At 26.2% G+C, this 22,047-nt stretch overlaps 1 long non-coding RNA gene across 1 annotated transcript in view; it reads right to left on the bottom strand.

Annotated features, from left to right (window-relative positions):
• The window catches only part of LOC122530819, a 64,484-nt gene extending 55,843 nt beyond the window's left edge, over window positions 1-8,641 (bottom strand). The window contains exon 1 of the long non-coding RNA XR_006307107.1: window positions 8,573-8,641. This is a non-coding gene — a long non-coding RNA (uncharacterized LOC122530819). The remainder of the gene's footprint in view (window positions 1-8,572) is intronic.
• Between the last annotated feature and the right edge of the window lie 13,406 nt (window positions 8,642-22,047).

The following is a 22,047-nucleotide window of genomic DNA, read 5'->3' as shown; positions in this document are numbered from 1 at the left end:
GGCAGAAGTTATGAAAAGTTAATAGTATTCGATGGCAGTAATCATCAGTAAATCTTTAACATTTTGAGCAAGCAGACACCATCAGGCTTATTACACAATAAAAATAGTCCACATTAACTATAGTTCTTCATTTTCCTCATCAGTGGGTGGTCCTTCGAACCTCAAGGAATATACGCAGAGATACACGATCGACATCCTTCCTCCCCCATCAATCTTCCCCAACATAAGGTGACAAAAATATTTATGCGAATATTTTAGAAACTAAAGTCGAGTGATATAACAATATTCTACTAATTACTAATACGTTTTTTTGAAAAGGAATATATTTCTTTTTTAGGAAGGAATATAATTTTTTATTTTGTAGAAAATATATTAAAACATATAGTGTTACTTAGTTTAAGAGTTAATGTCACTTTTATATTTAATTTTATATTTTATATTTAATATATTTTAATTTTATAAATTTTATATTTAATACATTTATATAATTTAGATTTAGATTATATAAATATTTTATATTTACATTTTTCTTGTCTTACATACATTAAACTTGATGAAAAATTAAATTTGAAATATTTTTTAAATTAAACATTTATTGACATACCTTCATACTTTCGCACAAAAAATTAGAAAATCGTATCGATAATAAAAGAAATATCGAATTTCAATTTTAATTTAAACTCAAAAAAAAAGTTTGAGTTTGTCAAATTTGCACCACAATGTGTTGATTAAGAGAATAAAAATTAGACTAAAACACTATTTTATTTTAAGGACAAATTTATTTCATTGAACAGTAAATTACATAAGATTGTATAGTGCTGAAGAGATGTCGAATCCATGACTCTCCAACTTCGAGGTTTATGACAGGGTGCTGTTATTGAGCGAAAATTATAATTCGAAAAAGATTAAAATATATACTACTGAAAACTACCTAAATTACTATCGAATCATATACTATCTGAGTTCCGCCATCCAGATGTGCAGAAAATTAAATTTTAGTTTTCAAGAATAGCTTAACCGTGGCGTAAACTTAATTTAACAGTATCCTTCAAACCTCCAAGATCTAGCGCTCAAAAATCGTAATAATAAAATCGTATTAAAGTAAACCTAACACTTTGAAATCTTATAAAAAACTAAGTTTGGAATAAAATTATTTCTACCTGTAGATGCAACTTTAATATAAAGTAATATAAATTCAAGTGATCCCATTTAGAGTCACCTCATACGTATATTGTATAGAGAATTAAGAATTGATAGAGAATTAAGATTTGATAGAGAATTAAGAATTGATTAAAACATGTTTGAATTTATCATATTGTGTAGATAATATTAAGATTTGTTAAGTAATGTAATATTATTATTTTAAAATAATTATTAAATTAACAAAATTTGACAATGAGAAGAGTAATACTTGCTCATGCATTAAGATAATTACACAAAAATTAATTACATGAAAATTTAAATTACTCTAAATTTAGATTACTGAAAATTATTGAAAATCTTTCTGTAAATTTTTGTAATCTTCTTCATTCGATCTTACTATATTTTGTAACAAGTATTTATGGAGCGAAAAATTTCCTAATCTTTTGATTCTCTTTAACTTTTAAAAATTTTATTAAAATTAAGAAATTAAAATTAAAATTAAAATGAACATACTTCTGACAAATTTTATTTAATATTTTAATAAATCATTGTTTAAAAAATGTAACCTTTTTACATTATTTCGTAAATTTACTACTAAAAATACCAGTTACTTCGACGAAAATTGTTTGGTACAGAATTATCAGAAATATATATATATATATATATATATATATATATATATATATATATATATATATATATCATAAAATTGTAATCAGCTACACTATAAAAATATTATACTCCATTTACAGAATTGTGTAAATGATAAACCAATTTTTGAATGTTTGTCTATTTTCTTCTGATGAGAAAAGCGTAACTGATGTTATTCTTCACTTATCGCAAATTTTCATTGAAGAAATAATAATTTTTTTATTAAAAAAACGCTTTTTTAATATCTTTTTTAAAGTTTAAAATCTATTCTAAAGCTTTGAAAACTAGAAAAATACGAAGTATGGATACAAAACTAAAACAGCCAATAATCATTTGCCATTTTAATCTCTGACATTAATCAATAATATTAATTAATAATAATATACTATATAATACACATAATATAATATATAAAGCAGCAACGAAAACATTTTATATATTTCAATAACTATATACAGTAGAACTTTCCATATCCGAACGTTCTTTATCCAAATATTCTATCTGAACAGAATATTTTTCTTGCACTAAATGACATTATATGTATGTTTTTTTTAATAATTGTAAAATATGAATTTACTAAAATATGAGATACAAAATTTTACTAAAGAGAACTGAATAAAAAAAAATAACGTATGTTGTATGTTATACTTATATTCCGTGATAAATAAATATTTCGAATTGCTCTCGAGCGTTCAAACCGAGCAGGCATGTTTACCTTGCTCGCGAGTGCCGATCATACAATGTATAATAATACACTACTGTGATAATGTGCGCCGTAGTGTGGGTAGATTCCCCATCTCCGACACGCCATGAGTCACAGTGTGTGCATCAACAACGAGGCCTATACACAGATTCAAGCAATCAACTTATCATAAATCTATCAAATGTTCCAACTACACAAGCAAAATCCTACGCTACTATTACAATGTATAATTTTTTCCCAACTAAAAAGCAAATAATCCTAATCGACGCTATTGACAACAATGAAAGACTACGTACATGTTGTCTCTAAAGTCACTGGCTATCCGTTTCGCTTTCCGAATCTCTAACTGTCGTATCTGCATTTATCACGACAGAAAAACTACAGCACGAAACTTTGTAGTTAACCACAGAACAATAACTATCAATAACGTACATACTACTAACGTACGTATAGTCAGACCGTTAATCAATCCAACCCAGAGATTAATACTTTCAAATGTGTCACCGTCTATACCACACGAATACATAGAGAAATTCTTCACAAACACCAACATCATTAGAATGACATCCAAATTAACGTTCCTTCGAACAGGTATACAGGAAACAGGCTTTACATATATAATGAGTTTCAGAAGACAGGTCTTCATCAACCCAGACGACCTCCCAAAAATTCCCCAATCCTTTTTAATAAATCACGACAATATAGAATACACAATACAGAATTTTCGCGTCTACGGATAAACTTAACTATTCTATGCAAACAAGAAGATCACGTTGCTAAATATTGCAGCAATCCACCACAATCCACAGCAACAAACCAGGAAAAAACAATGGAATCTAAAAACAAACTGTCACAAGATGTAACGTACGAATACATGAATACAGCAAACAACATTAATATTCCTCCCAATATCTCAAACATAACTGAAATCGCAACCAATAATCGACGAAAAATCCTACCTGAAACAGACGATTTAATGGACTACGAACTTCCCAACTATAAAAGACCACTATTTGTGTCTACAAATCCCTGTTCGGAAGACGGAAACAAATACCCTTTCCTACCCCCGATCAACCCTAAGACCACCCTTACTAGTAATATCAAGGAATCAACGCCTAACACCAAAAAACGTTCTAAGCGTAGCTAAACGTTAACCAGGTTCATCGAAAAACTCGATGAAATGCTAAAACCGGTAAAGCTAACCCTTGATGACACAAAAAATAACTTCATCCTTAATTATTACCAATTCAAGAGTCTCTTTGAAAACGCGTGCAGACAATCCGATCGATATTATCAAAGACACTCAAGATACTAAGGCACTCCACATGATCGAAACAATCCACCTCTTACTCAAAGACAGAAGCCTGAAAAACAGAATACGACGGCTAGCTAAAAAACTAACACAAGACCATTATAGCTGCGAAAAACGACTCTTCAACTGCCGTTCATTCCCCGAATTGTTTCTCAGACTCTGAAAACGATTCTCCATAAAATCCTTTCATAAACTAAAAACTCAAAATATGCCAATAAAAATTATTCAGTGGAATCTAAACGGATTCTATAGCCAATTAGAATACTTACAAGATAACTACTAATACATAAGAAACGACCAGAAATCATTTGCTTACAAGAAACTAACTTTAAAGGATTAAGCTTCGGCAAAAACTACAAAGCTTTCACCAAAAATCGCACCACTGACTACGCTAGTGGTGAAGTAGCTATTTACATCAAGGACACCATTCACAGCCAAGCGATCACATCCAACCTTGAAGTTGTGGCTACAAGAGTTATGCTACCTACAAACTTACATATATGTAATATCTACCTGCCTCACAGTCAACATCTTGATGAAGATGAACTTACCGAATTTTTTTCCAATTACCAAAACCATTCATCATCACGGGAGATTTCAATAGCCATAATATTTTATGGGGATCCCACAAAACAGATACAAGAGGAGCTACTATAGCGAAACTAATAACCGAATTAAATTGCGATCACATTAAATGTTGAAGTTGTGGCTACAAGAATTATGCTACCTACAAACCTACATATATGTAATATCTACCTGCCTAACAGCTAACATCTTGATGAAGATGAAGTTACCCGAATTTTTAGCCAATTACCAAAACCATTCATCATCTTGGAAGACTTCAATAGCCATAATATTTTATGAGGATCCTAAACCTACCAAACACCAACAAACCAACCCATTCAACGACCGCATCCGTCCACCTTAGTGCAATTGACCTAACTCTCTGCAACTCGAGAATTGCTCAAAACATTTCTTGGAATATGGAAAGTAGTCTATTCGATAATGACCATTTCCCGATCAAGATCACATACCATACTAGCTACTGCCATAATACCTACAAAACCCTCAAGGTGGAAATTTGAAAAAGCCAAATTGAAATTGGACAACTTATCGCGAGTCTGTATCATTTTCCATTTCTCATTATATTGAGCCAAATCCGATCCAATCAGCCTCCGCTGACTTAGCCATTCCCAAAACCAAAACTATATTACCTCAAGCAACTCAAAATCCAAACTCACTCCATGATGGAATGAACAGTGTTCTGAAGCGGCCAAAAACTATAAGCCCACCTACAATTGATACAAAAAACACAACTCTCAAGAAAACCTTATTAACTTTAAAAAGTACAGAGCATTATCCCGAAAAATCATTAAAGACAGCAAAAAACAGTCATGATTAAGGTATACTTCATCCCTTAACTTATCCACCCCAACTACAGAAGTATGGGAAAAAATCAAGTCAATCAAAGGAAACAAAACATACCACACAATCCTTACCCTAAAAGAAGACAATTCCCCCACCACAGATCCAGCGAAGATGTCAAAAATACTAGCATCCATATTCCAGCAAACCTCTAGCAACAACAACCATACAAAAATATTCCAGAAGTATAAACTAGAAACCGAGACCAAACCACCATTATTGTCAAATATTGAACCCAAAACTAATTCACAGTCAATAGTGAACCTATCTCCGCCCAAGAACTAATGTACTTCTTAAGTAAATGTGGTAATACCAGCCCTGAACCCGACGGCATTCCAAACATTCTCCTAATCAAACTGCCACAAAACGCTATACTCTCAATATTTAACTGCATCATGATGTTTTTAATAAATATGGAACAAAGCAATAATAATTCCTATCCTAGAACCAACTCTAAATCGGTAGTGATAACATTCAGCAAACGTAGACACACCAAGCCTCAAAGGACAAGAACTAAAAGAGATATCTATAATCAAGCTACGAGGCCTAACTTTTGACTCCCGACGAATGTAGAAACCGCACATAAACAAACTTCGATCGGAATGCTACCAACGTCTCAACATCCTGCAAACAATTGCAGCAAACAACTAGGATGCAAATATGAACACCCTGCTACTAACATACAGAACAATAGTAAGAACTAAGATAGACTATGGATTTATTGTGTACAAATCTGCAAGCCACCAAACACTCAAAAACCTCGACCCCATACCATGCAACTAGGATAGCAGTGGGAATATCCCGAACCAGCCCAATTATTGACATCCTGAACAAAGCAATGGAAGAGCCTCTAAGAATTGGAAGAACGCATATAAGCATCAAGTTCGCTGCTAAAATCTCTAGCACTTCTCAGTACCCTGTGTTCTTAAACACCTTTCGACAAAACGCAGCCACCATCACACACCCGATAAAGAAAACCGCACTCCCATTCTACAATAGAATTTCCCAATACGAACATGACCTCAACACCAAGGTTATCTTGGCAAGTTCCACCTAGAAACCCCTAGAATTACAATCAATACTAATTTAGGCAAACATGACAAAAAACAAACCAACCCTAACACATTTAAATTCTTGTTCTGGGAACTATCCCAAAGATACCAAAACCATACACATATTTATACAGATGGCTCAAAAACCCAAAACATCACTGGTTACTCGATCGTCTCCGAACACTCAACCATAAAAGCCAAGCTTTACCAAGACGCATCCATCTGACCGCTGAATTTAACATACTAAAACATACTCTCGAAACCACAATAAAAAATACCACAATAAAAAATTCGCTATCTTCAGTGACTCCACAAATGCTATCGCTTCAATTTTAAACGAATGGACAAACAGTACAACCATCCACGAATGCCAAAACGCCTACATTTAATCAATAAAAAACAATAACTCTATTATAGTAATATGGGTCCCATCCCACACAGGAATTAAAATGAACGAGAGAGCGGACAACGGTAGGGAAGCAGCGAACTCGATAATCCCCTATCACAACATAACACTCGACTCTTTAATTGTCCACCTAAAGCAAAAAAGCAAACACCATTGGAACAACGAATGGAAAACCTTAGTGAAACCACGACTGCTAACCATAAAAATTGATTTTTACAAGAACGTAATACCACCCACTCTAAAAAGACGTGACCAAATCGTAATATCATGAATAATAATCGGACATACGAAAATAACACACACATATACATTCTGCGAACGGTGCAAGACGATCCTAACCATCTCATACTACAATGCGAAGTATACCTACTGCTAAGAAAGCAACTCAGCATCAAGCCCACCCTAAAAAACAACCTAATGGACAGGTGAAACATCATCAAGCCTGCTACAATATCTGAAACACACCAAGATCTACAACAACATATAAAAAATCCCTCCTTCTGATGTTAATAATCCATGAAGTTCATGCGACATAAAATAATTGATTTAAAAAAAATATTTCATTTGTGACGAAGATATAATTTTGACTGAAACAGCAAATAAAAATTATGAGGATGTATTTTTGTATCAGAACTAAAAAATAAGACAAATTAATAATCAACAAAAAGAATATAGTTCTTAAATATCGATGCAATCTCGTAATTTTCTTAATATCAGAAAAACGGTTATTTGACTTAAAAATTATATTACTTGAATATTTTTGAATCTTTATTTTCTCTATTAATTTGAAGTTTTATTCAAATAATATAATTAGCAAAGAAAAAAAATTGTTTATGAATTACTATAATAATAAAACAAAATAAACAATGTATTATGATTACGTGCGTTTTCTAAAAATCATTGTATTGACAAAAGACAAAGAAATAAGTAATTTTTAGCATTCCTTAAATATCACTTTCCTTAAATATACTTTCCTTAAATGATTAACTCAAAATATTAAAAAGCAAAGAAAAGTTGCAGTTAGCGTTACTGTATTTTAAAAAATGAACAAAATGACTCTCGAATCAAAGCGATATTGCTAAAAATATTCGAGTAAAAATACAGTTTAAGATGATAACGGGGAAGTAATTCATTTTCTTAAATTACCACCTGTTCGAGAATGAAACGTTCAGGAGTCAAAGCTCTTACACGTTTGAAAATATAAAATGTTTTATACATAAATTTTATAAATGTGTACTATTATAATGTAAAGACACCATGATACATAGATATTTAAAAAAAATAAAATAGACAAAACAAATATACGACAAGAAAAATTGGATGAAAGAAAAATGTTAGATTTCAACACTTTTTGTTATTAAACTTCGTATACAAAAGTTTACAATTGATAATTTTGATTTTCAGAAACGTTCGATTGACAATAGATTGAAACAACTCTTGAAGAACTTTTGAATTTTAACATAGAACGATGATTTAGAAAAATAAGAAAAATTGTAGCATAAAGATTTGATTGAATATAGTGATACGTAAAAAAAAAAAAAAAAAAAAAAAATAGGAATATGTAGGTGAGCAATAGGTAGAAAATGAAATCATTATTTCTTTATTGAAAATTTGTTATTAGCGGATAATTGTTTAGGATGAAGAAAGAACAGGATATTTACGACTAATTCTTAAATTATACAGTGTTAATATATAACAAAAATATATAGCATTAAGATTAATAAAATGTATAAATTGAAACAATAACTGAGCGATTATATATAACAAATGCAAAAATGTCATGCAGTTTCTAATTAAGTAACAAGAAGCGAGGAAAAGAGATGAAGGAAACTGAAGATGATCATCATGAGAATAAAGAAACAAAATCGATTCGAACATACCTTATACATAACGCAGCATTTCATGTCTGGCTGTGATCCGTCAACTGGAAACGACGCAGTTTACATGAGGAATCGAGGCAAAGTGTCTGAGATATAAATAGCTAAGCCACATGTATGTAATATAGCCTATATGATAATATCGATAAATTGATGTTTATTAAATTCTTGTTTACGGAATTCTCTAAACATCAACTGTTATTGATGAAAGTATTTAACTTTCAGAGACTTTTAAAGTCTTCCACATTTTTAATATTCTGATATACATGGTGGGATATTTTTAATCTACTTTGAGAAATTAAAATAACTGGAAATGCAGAGTTTTATGTTATGTTGCACTCAGTTTCATTAGTTAAAAACTTTCCTAAATTTATACGTTTACTTTACATTACTGTTTAACGACTATAATTTTAGTTTTATAATTTTATTAAAATGAAATTCTTGTGCAATTTGAAACATTTTTTACTATAAAAAATTTATATTGCAAAGAATTAAATAAATCTGAAGTATTTTAAGATAGAGTTTCATATTTGTTAAAATCGAATTGAAATAATGAATTTTATTTTCAGTTTATTTTTTCTTATTAATTTTACTGTCGAGACTTATAATTAGTCCGAATATTAGAAAAATTTATAAGTAGTTACACATACGATAAAGGAATTTATTTTATAAAGAACGAAATGATCAGCAAAGAAAAGCAGTCTCATTAAACGATGGAATTTACATGAAAAATTCTAGTAAAAAATGAAAATAGCTTTGACATAGATGCAAAGATAGTTCACGTTCTCCAACGAGAAAAATATGATTATATCGATAAATCGATATAAAGCACCAATATACATATATTTTGTTCTTTCCATCATATCAGTATTAATATTTTCTTCTACTGTTTTTGGAAATTTGGAAATATAAAATTCAGTTACCGGAATTATTAAAATATGGTGAACTTAATTTAAATTTTAAGAGTTTCTCTTTACATGTCTGTGGTAACACTTGTGAATAGTAACTTCTTAGAAATAATCTTATTTTGACAGATTATTTGTTACATTCACATTTAGTATACCTATACCTATATATGTTTTTTAATTAATGAATCATGTTTGTTAAAAATTGGTAATATTAAAAATTTACAAATTTACGAAAAAATATAAATTTATAAATGGTTTAGTCAAAAATTATATGTAAGCAAACTTTTTACGAGAAAATACAAAGATATATAACAATCATAATAAAATATTTATTTAAAACATTTTTGGAGTTTTTAATAAAATCAAATTGTAATCTGCTTTATATGCAGTTATAATTAAATTGCTAATTTTTAAGCATTTATAGAATATTTTAAAACTCAAAATTGCACGGAATGTACAGCTGCTCACATTAATATTCAATTACTAAATGTGTAATATTTACAATTTCGTAAAACAAAATTGTAGAACAATAAACCTGAATTTATTTTAAAGTTTGAAGCCTTTTCTTTCGAAATGCATAATTTATTTTGTTCTGAGATAGTTTTACATTACGTAGCAAATAGAATTTTCTTCTTCTAAAATGTTATAAATTGTTATAAGATTGTAATACATTGAGCAATGTGAAAACATTGAATAATTTTTTTTTATGACTGAATCTACAATGAATTTGAAGATTGAAACCTCTTTTCTATAATGATTTCCTGAAATTGATTGTTTTTTACTATTTTATTGAATTTTGAATACATTAGAATACAATAACATTAGAATGAATATTACGACGAGAATGTTACGATTTGTTGAATTTTTGTCGCCTAAATTTAGTATTTTCGTCGTTTAAATTTATTTGTTTCATTGTATGATTTTATCTTATGAAATTGTAACATTTCAAATATTTTGTATTCGAATATTTAAATGTCAGAATATTAATGTGCGCCACTGTATATAGCATAGTATGAAAAAGTAATTAAAATATGTAAAGTGTCTTTCTAAATTATATTTTCCAAATATTAATTTGCATTAGAATTTGCAATTATAATTAAGGTTTAAAATAATACGGTTGGAAAAGATTTGAAAGATTTGGAAGAAATGAAGGACATATAATACTTCGTGTTTTCATAATAATATGAAATATTTGAATGAATAAATTAAGAAAACATAAAGCAAATATTTTATCAATCAATTTTAATATATTACGTACAAAGTTGTTGCTTTCATTACTGCATTCAAAACTATGCTTATCTGTTAATTATCGATATACATACTCTTATTAACCCTTATTTTAATCCTATATTATCAAACCTTTAATTAATACCTTGTACTAGTTGGTCCAAATTTTCAATATCTTCATCGCAAATTGTAGCCTTACTACAAACTCACAAATAAGATTTTCTGCAATAATAACAGCAGATAAATCGCTATTACCATTGACTATTAGTCAATACTATTACAGACACCGAAAATGAGGGCTATAATAAGAAATTTTCCATTCTTGTATTCTATTATTATAATTGTTCGAGAAAAATTGCAACTTACATAAATAAAATTATAACTTACACAAATAAAATATTTAAAAAATATCGTATAGACAAATATCTACGATAAGTTCTGTTTTTATTCCGATTGAAAATTTATTTCAATTCCAAATTTTAAATAAAAGAACCTTTATTGTTTATTTTTTCGTACGATTGTGTAACGAATTATAAATTGTTTTTATATAATTTCTAACCGCATTATATATACTGCTAATTTTTCGTTTTACATATGTAAATTGAGACTAGCTATCTCTTATAGATATTAGGCCGCAAGTCAAAACAAATGTACTATTTAATCGAACGAAGTTAAAGTTTCTGAAAGAAATTAGGATTAACAAGTGGAAGTTAAAGGGACTAATATTCAATAGCCGATAATATTCAATACCCAATTGTAATATTGCGGATTTTTATACACATAAAAATTTCACATTTTTATAAACATAATTTAAAAAAATCGAGCGTAATTATAAAAAAAAAGTGAACATTATTTTCTGTCGATTATATCCATTCTATGAAAACATAAATGCTTAAAGAAGAATGTATATAATATTCTTAAAAATTTTAATATAAGAAAAGCCATCGAAAATAGTTTGAATATGTCAATTTTATATAATAACTTTGAAAAACTTATAATGAAAGATAATTTATTATTTATAACACCTCATTTCTTCGCTGATCGAACTTTCATTAATTTAAAGATTGACTTATTGTTAAATGATTTTTAATTTCAAGAAGCTGTAAAAATTTCCTTTGTTCTTAATAATTTCTAGAAAATTACTTGAAAGTTCTCATTTTTCGGTCATTATTACTAAAATAGCATAGCATTAATGGTTGAATAACGAAAACTTTTAAAAAAATTTATTTTTGATATAAGATTTCGTGAATTAAATATAGACGTGCATTTTTAAAAATTTCAAAAATTTACAAAGTGTATTATGTAAAAGTATATAATACACTTATATATACTAAAATATTTCTAATTAGAATTAATTTTCTTATTTATGTTCATAAAAATTGAAAAAATATGATTATAAAATTGTGTAAATATTTGCAGTTCAGCTATTAAAAATAGTTAAAAACTAAATTGAACTAGTTTTTATAGCTTCTTAAAATTATAATATACAATTATTATTTAACCTTATTATTAATTAATCTTTAAGAAAATCATTAAAAAATGACATGACTTTTTCAAAGTTATATATGAAATTGATATATTCAAATTATTTTCATTGTTTTATATATTTTTTACATCATTTTTAAGAATATTTTATATAGAGCTCCTTATGCATTTACTTTTTTAACAAAAATTAATGATTATATTTGTTGAAAAATAATTTTAAATAGTTAACAAAATATAATGGAGAATACTGTATTTTAGATACTAAATATTCAAGTAATTATTCAAGTATTTATTCAAGTATTCAAGTATAACGTAGAATACTATATGTCAAATACTAAATATTCAAATTTTCTATATTTTATATATTTTTACATATTGTGTGTATCATACGCATTTTTTAAATTTTCCATAGTTTTGTAATATAAGATTTCTGTGATCCTGCTTTAAATTAATTAAAGGAAATGAAGGAGAGTCCCTATATATGGCCATAGAATAATAGAGACTAACTACCTTGGTTACACAGTATTATCTTCACTTAAAACATGTTATATTTCAAATAAAAACAAACTAAAAAATTCTACGAAAAACTGCATCTTAAACATATTATTTTCGTTAGTTACACGAAACGATAAGTGAACTAGAATAAAGAAAGGGATAGAAGAAAATACTTTTTATACTTTATACTTTTTTCAAATAAAACCTCTTTATTTTAATCATAGATTCACTGTTCTTAAGAAATTACAATAAATTATTACGTAATAACATCATGTTAATATTTTCATTCTTTTAATAAACACTTCTGTTCTTGTAATTTTTTCCAGAGTTAATTTCATATTTTTAAATTTTCTGCTGTAGATGCGTCTTAAAATCGAAAAGTATGAAATATGAAAATGGTTACAAAAGATGAGTTACTTAAAATTTTCCATATAATAAAACATAAATGAGAAATTTTATTATATATATTGTATTTCATATTTATTATATAATTATATAATATATTTATATATATATAATTTTATATTAAAATATTAAATGCAGATGAAGACATATTAGTTCTAACTACCAAGTACTAAGTGTAGGTACAATGTTTAAATTTAAATGAATAGAATACGTTTATTTATTTAATAAAAGTACTTTTTATAATTTGCGAAACTAAAATGGAACTTAAATCATTATTATACAAAATATCAATTACAAAAATCTGTTAAAAAATTTTATTATTTAAACAAGCATTGTTCGTCTTAATGATAACAATTTATTTCATATTTCTAAACTAAAGTAAGTATTAATTAAAACTCCAATTACATAAATTCATTTAAGAGACACATTATTTTAAAAGAATTGAATAAATATAGTTGTATTGATTAATTTGAAGCTGTAATAATCATATAAATATATTGAAACGAAATATGAATGGTTCAATACAAAAGGAATGGTTCTCTGTTGTTTTTGAAAATATTAAATAATATAATACAACAGAAGATGATGTAATAATGACTACTTAGATACAAAGTTTAATAATTTTCTGGATTTACAAATTATTTAATTTCTTTTGTTAACCCAACCAGTTTGAGAAATGCGATAATTATCAATAAGAGAAATTTTAACATAAAATTAATAATAAAATTTTAACATTATATGTTTGCATTGTAAGATGATTGAAAATCTAATTAGAGCTGTAAATGAATTCCATAATATTTTATCTCCGAAACTAAATTAATTTGAGTCCATTTATAAATGTAAATCCCAATTTCCATTAAATAACGGATCAAATAAAAATTCTTAATGTGAAAAAAATGTAATTTTGTTAATTAATGTAAAAAAAAAACTTTCGTTATATTGTATTATTAACTATTATATAATAACTTTCATTCCATGTTATAACTCTATTTACTTTGTTGTAAAAGAACAGATCATTTTGTTCAATAAGAAACATAAATTTTATACAAGTACACAGATACACTAATCTGCAAAAATATTTAAATACTTGATGAAAACTTGTCGCTATTGTAAACTATTATAACTTCGTGAAAAAAGAAATTGTATAATAATCCATATATATGAAACTATTATAACTTCGTGAAAAAAGAAATTGTATAATAATCCATATATATGAAACCTCTTAATATCTTAAGCGGATGGAAAAGCAAGGATACTTCTTTTTAAAAAAATTATAAAAATTCAAATACATTTCAACTGCAAATACAAAATAAAAATTCAAATAGTGAAAAAAATTTTTTATAATTAAATCTATGGTCTTGAAGATTGAAGTTTTATATGACTAATAATGATTTCTTAAAACAGGCTATTATGCTATTTTTTTCCGCTATTTTATTGAGCTTTGAATATTAGATTTTGTTAAATTTTGAAATAAATGATTCATTTTTTGAAATTTTATTAAATTTTAAATAAAAAAACTCATTTTTACATTTACTGAAAGTAAGTGAATTTAAGAGATATATTTTAATTCTTAATGGAGACTCATCACACACTTTATTAGCTGTTCTCTGTAGTAGAAATTAAATCAAATTAATTCATTTATTGGTTCATATTGTATATGTTATCATTTGATCATGGTAAAAAATAAAGAATAAGAATGAAGTCAGAAGAAAATAGTAATTTTTTCAATCTTTTAGAGAGAAAAAATATTTTGTAGAAAAACTATAATAACGAAAATATTATTCACAACAAACTATAATAATATTTATATAATAAAAGAAATAATGTTTATAACGTGAATTATAATAACAATAATGTAAAAACAGAAGATTGATATTTCTATTTTGTCGACGTTAAAATTAATATAGAATATATTATAATATAGAATAATTATTTGTATCATTTTCTAGTTCTTAATATTGTCTTCTTGTTAAACCTAAAATACTAATAGTATTTCATAGTATAGAACATATTTGATTATTCCTTAAGATTACATTTTGAAATATTAATAATATGGTAATTGGTAACCATGTTGAAATTTGATCGACTTTTTTCCAAAATACAAAACTAACAAATAGATATCACATTTTCAATTTTTTCTAATATTAAACTGTTAGAAATCATGAAAAAAACAAATATTTACTGTAATGCATATGTATATCCACTACATATTAAAAAATATTGCAATAGAAATGTCAAAAATTTATTTTTTCACATCATGAATAATAATTATTTATTTGATTAAATATTTTTTTCTCAGTAGCATAACTCTTTTATGAATTTAAACTTGAAAAGGGCAACGCAAGCAAAATTCATAGCAAGTATAAATGTAAATTTTGAAAAATTTTGTGTAAATGTTAGGGTAATTTAATGCCGATTTTTAAAATTTAAGATTTATGATCTTCAATCAAGATATTTAAAAGAACAACAAGATTTGAAATTTCTGTTGAAAATAATATTTTGTAAAGGGTTATATTCGATATATTTTGAACTTTTGTTGTTTAACTCCAATATTTAAAATTCACTAAAATCGTGCAATAAGCTTTAAAGGGTCACTGTAAAGAAAAAATGATGATTTCTAATCCTGAAAAAGTTTTTTAATATTTATAGAGTCTACCTTTAGAATTTTTAGAGTTTTTCAAAATTTTCGAGAAACGAAGTATTTTTACTTTCTCACTCGCTATTTGATGTAAAAATATCTTTGGAAATATTAAACTCAATAATATCAAAGTATTATAGAAGTTTTACGCTTTAAAACAAGATCGATATTATTATATAATTTTTTCACTGTTTATAATATGTGCAGTAAAATTTTATCTTGAGTGTTCAAATATTTTTAATCACTATACATCCAACTTTTAAAATTGGAATATCTTTTATTGTATTTAAAAAGACAAAACGTAAAAATTTAGTACCAATGACGCATTTCTATACTATAAAAAGATTGAGTATTAGAAAACTGCTCTGGCATAGGTAATAAGAATATTTACGGATATAAAACTGTACAAAAATGTAAACAAATTTTTATTTATATCTGTATAGTAATTACAAGAACGATAAAATTAACAGTCAAAGTAAACGCGCAAAAAACAGTCAAAGTAAACATTCAATTAAATATTGATTTTCCTTCATAATTAATCTTGAATAATTTTAAATTTTCTTTAAAAATCAGATTATATCTCAGATTATATTTCCTTTAAAAATCAGATATACATATGTGTCACTCGAAATCAAGCAAGTTTTATTTAATGTTCTCCATAAGCAGAAACAATTAAGTTATTCAGACAACTTGTTTTATATAAAACTACTTACTGATTAATTTTTTGTCACAAAGATTATAATTATTACTTAATCCTATATATTTCTAGTCATTACTATTTCAATTTTAACAAAAATTCGAATTCTTTAATTCTCATCAAGTTATATGATCTTTATGATCTCACGTAATATTCTTCAATTATTTTTTAGTTGTATTATCTCATACAAATATGGAATCTAGTCAAAATTGTAAATTTCTAAATAATAGAATATCATGAAAAGAGTTTAAAGATATTATTGCATCAATTTTTCAGTTAATAAAACAATGTCTAATTATGTTCAAAAACTATTTTTTATTCATGTTATTTCTATCGAAAATATACGATTCAACTTGTGTTATTTTATTAATGTTCGTATATAGCACTCGTATATAGCAGTTCGTATATATCACTTGATACATAATAATAACAGTCTAATAACGGTATAAAAAATTATATTTACAGTAACTTGGATTAGATCCAAATAACTTACACAGAAGACTGTTTTTCTTTTGTCATAATTCTGTAATATGAATTCGTTATTCGTGGACAATGAAAATTTAAACTTCATGGGTCCCGATGAAGTTCAAGTAAAGTTTATTTATGAAACTCGTCATCCTAGATAATATTACTTGATGATTGGGAGATCCCAGCCTCCCTAGCTTTATCTTCCTGCTATATCAATTCATGTGTGAATAGCTTTGCCTGTTTAGTATAACGTCTACTAGCAGAACGTCCATTCAGATATCACCTCATTTTCTGAATTATCTGACACGATATCATGTAAAGTAATTATCTTTAGCAAGCACCAATTGATATTTATTTTTTTCAGATAGCAAAAATCACTTTTGAACAATTAGTAAATTATATCTACAGAATCAACTAGATAAGTACATATATCAACACTTTCTTGACGAAAAAAGTAGTCCTACGTCATTTCAAAATTGGCGCCACTCCTAGCCATAATGCTATTCTTAAACTTGTTAAATCGTTATTATGTTTTCATTTATTAATATTTCAAGTTGTTAATAAATACCACACAAATTGTTATGTAAAATAAATATGTAAAAATGTTACTGTAAGTTAATATAAATTTTATTCCTGTAAATTCATCATATTCATTTTATTTAAAAAAAATATTTTTTCTACACACATTTGTAATGTTTCATTTTTTAAACCTTGGACAACAAATGACTATAAGTGTCATACTGAGATGTAATATTTCTTATATTCACATACCTACAAATAGCAGAACCTTGCCATATTAAGCTACAGACTTTTGGAAATTATATGCCGTATTCAACTAAACGTTTTGTCCGGTTATCGCTCGTCGCGAAAGTGTTAAAATATTAGAATAAATAAAAGTTAAGTAGTCAAATTAGTTATTATACTGTTAACAAATTATACTATTATACTTATAAATTATAGTATATATACTTATAAATATATATTCAAGAACCCAGATAGATTTATAAAATTGATTGCAAAAACTATGGCAGAATTTATAATGCTTGAAGTGAATAAAGTAAATAAATTCCTTAATATGTAAATTTTTAGTTATACAGTATTATAAATATCATGAATATTGAATGACAAAATCACTTTGAATTTATATTTTGCAACTAAAATACGAATCTCTAAAATTTGATTCAATCTAATAAAAATAAGTTGAACAAAAATAACATGTTTTCATTTAAAGTTTGTTTTTAAGAAAATAGAATTTGAATATGTTTAACTAGAAAATTATTTGGCTTGAAAAATTTAATTTTTTTGGAACGAAGCTTGTTATGAAGAAATTTTATTCTACACTTTTATTTATTTTCTTACCTAGAAACTTCTGCCGATTATTTACTGCTATACAAATCAGAATTAGCTAAAATTCAAGTTACTTGATAAATTTCCGACGCAATTTTTTCAGAAATAAAGTCTTAAATGAAAGTGTTATTTTCTTCGAATCATTTTTATATGTAATATCATTTTTTAATCGGTTATTACAATTTTGTAGAATGCTGTATAAATTATTGAAAATTTTACAAAACTAAATAAAAGATATAGAATATGATTATTTTTGTGAAAATCTCAATTTCTCAAATAAATTGAATATATCACATTCATTATCATTATCATTATTTTCATCAATATTGATTAATATTAATTTAAATTATTTTTCTTTTTTATATTTTACTTTAGAAATATTACAAGTTGATTATAATACATTCTACAAATCATTCTTTTTTTAAATTTGAAATTTTCGATAAACACTAAAAATCTGTTTTCTTAAATATAGCAAATTCTTAATTTAACAAAGAACGTTATGATCACTTCATATTTATAGACTTGTCTATTTACATGATGTGTTCAAAATGTTCTTCGCTTATAACGCATGTCTAGGTACATAATTTAAGTGAATAACTACTCGTTTCGAATACAATAATATTGCGATCCATTGCTGAGCACGCATTTACTATTCATTGCTGCATATTCTCTAATGTTGTTTGCATACATTTGCAACTTGCTCTTTCAACGCGTTCTAGAAACAAATTCTAGGATGCGAGGTCGAAATATCGAACTGATCATTTTATGATATTATCGCAAATAATTAAGAAATGAAGGAATACAATAATTTTTCCTTATTAATTTTATCATGTTCTCTTATTCTTGAGGAAAGAATGGTAATAAATAGATCATAAATTTTTATGCATTTTTAGAGAATTTAAAAGTTATTAAAATTACACATAATGCAATTAATATGAAAAATATAATTCATATATTTTCTATAACATTTAAAGTGTAAGTGAGATGTAATATTTAATATTCTTAAAAATATTTCCATCAAAATCCGCAATCTAATCAGGGCAGAAGAAAATTTGTTACTCTTTGACAGTCAATAAACGATAATAATGTTTTATTTAATAGAAAGTAAATTTCTGGTTATTTTCATTCAATTAATTTCTTCAGTTAATTTCTTCAATTAATAAAATTATAATTGATTTCATTAACTCGTTTTTTGTATTGATAAAATCGATATTTGATAATTACTTAATTTTTTGATATTGACAAATATAAACGTTTCGATATTTACGGAGCATATCGAAATATTATATCAATACTAGTATATTTATATTCGAGTAACCACCATGCTGGGATATATATTTGCAATCAAGTTTAAGAATATATCTTTTTTAAAAAAAACTTGCAAAGTAATCTCTAAAAATGTAATTTATTTTATTTTGGTTAAGATTTTTCCAACGAAAAAGCAGTTAGTAATTCTATTATAATTTGTAAATTAATATTATACAAAAAAATGTTAATATTCCGTTTGTCGTAATCAATAAAAATTCTTTTTAAATCAGTGATATAATTCTCTTTAAATCTTAATGATTGTTGAATGTCAATTTATCACATTATTGTAAACATCAACACAGTGGAATAATTTTGTACTTTAACCAATTTCTATTACTTCTAAAATTTCTTCCATGCTATTCTTTCTATACTCTCTTCTCTGATTATTTTTATATCATTTCTTTTTAACCAACATAATATATTATTATCAATATTATAGGTGGACTCTAAGACAAATCAAATTATTATATAATATATGATTAATTCAATCGTATTTCGTATTTCTTGAGGTATACATAATTGTACATAGAATTGTAACATTTTTTTGTACGTATTCCGATGTAAATTGTGAGCATTTAGTAGTTTATAATTTATAAATATGATCTAACGTAGAAAATAATATGTAACTGTGTAATATTGGATGATCAATAGAGTGATTTGTTGATAAACGAGAATAAGTTATTATACAAAACGTACGAAAATATTCCATTTACTGAAGAACTTTTATATGTACATATGTTTATATTATGTTACAGAAAACATTTTAAAATTTCATTGACAATTAGGGATGTGCGGATACCCGAAATTTCGGGTTCGGGTCGAGCTCACACAAAGTCGGACGGATTCGGGCAGATAGCCCGATGATTTCGGATCGTGTTGAAAAAAGTTCAAGGGGGATAGGATGAGAGGAGGGCATTATTCGTATAACATTTCGAATAAAATTTTATTCGTATATTTCGAATAAATTATTCGAATAACATTTTATTCGAAATATTTACTGAAATAATGTAAAGAAAAAGAGGAGTATTTTTTTCACAATTTTGGTTTATTTAATAAATTTATTTTTAATACCATTTTTTGTTCGAACATTTTGTTAGTTAATCTGTTTGCTTTAGGCGAGTTTGTTGTCGTTGCAAATGAAAACAAACGTTTTACTGGAGCAGAAGATGGCGAAGGAGTGTTATATTTCAAAAATATATTTTTAATTATGGTATATGCGTTCAGAGATGTGTAATCATTTCTATTATCTGTAAAATGTTGTAGTAGAGAATTCTAGAATTTCTACGTTATCATTTGTTTGTAAATGTTGGTCGGTTGAAGTAGATTCCGCTTTATTAAATATTAAAAGCAAACCAAATTTATTAAATAAACCAAAATTGAAAAAAAATGTACTCCCGACTCTTTTTCTTTACATTATTTCAGTAAATATTTTATTCGAATAATGTCAACTGTGTGTTCGAATAATTTTTCTTCAAATAATATCGTAAATTCGTTATTCGTAAGTAACGAATAATTTTTCCTCTAATAAAATCGTTATTCGTAAGCAACGAATAATTTTTCCTCTAATAAAATCGTCATTCGTTATTTACGAATAAATTTGACAGTATTTTGTTCGTTATTCGTTCGAATAAAATATGCCTAATTCTGGATAGGATAGGGATTATATTGCGTTATCGAAGTCAATTATTCATAATATTTAATAAACATATATATATTTTTTTCTTCAAATGTAATAATATTTACTCTAAATGATAAAGTAAAAAAAGATAATTGCTAAACATTTTGTGATATTAATTTCGCTCGAGTTGGTATTATTATATTTCCGAATAAGAGAAATAGTAGTAGTTCACTCATAGAGTGGCAGGTAGAGCAAGAAATTTTTTTGCAGCTGAAGACAATAGTAGGAATCTGGCTGTATTGTATTTTCACCAATTAATGTCTATATTTCTAGCACTAAAACCATCGGCGAAATACATACAGTAACTCTTATTAACATTCGGACATCATATTATTCAAAATATTGTTGTGGATTTCAATTGTTTATAATAGTAAGTTTGGGTTAATTTTTTAATAATATATTAGAACATTCATTATAATTTATAGTAACATAAATTTTATTTATTTATTGCACATACTTTTCTTAATATCAAACAATAAACTGAATTATGTCGAAATATAGTGTGGCATAAATATTCAGACATTTGAAGAACTATAATATTTAAACCTGAAAATTGTTAACATAAACAACAATTAATATTTTGTTGAGTAGCTCTTAACTTCAATTACATGTCGCAGACGTCTAGGCATATTTCCAATAATTTTCTTTAAGTAATTGAGCGGAATGTTCTTCCGTTCTTCGATTAATCATTGTTTTAACTTGTCTTTCGATTTATTGACGTATGACAATTAGTTATTTTTTACCGAGAAAAAGGAAAAACGTATCGAGAAATCGGTCATCTTTTAAAATTAAGTAAAAGAGTACCGTGGCTGATATTGTACG

The sequence above is a fragment of the Frieseomelitta varia genome, unplaced genomic scaffold (assembly GCF_011392965.1).
Source record: "Frieseomelitta varia isolate USP_RPSP 00005682 unplaced genomic scaffold, Fvar_1.2 scaffold_356, whole genome shotgun sequence".
NCBI classification, from domain to species: domain Eukaryota; kingdom Metazoa; phylum Arthropoda; class Insecta; order Hymenoptera; family Apidae; genus Frieseomelitta; species Frieseomelitta varia.
Note: the sequence above shows the minus strand (reverse complement) of the source record. Positions and strands in the feature narration are given on the sequence as shown.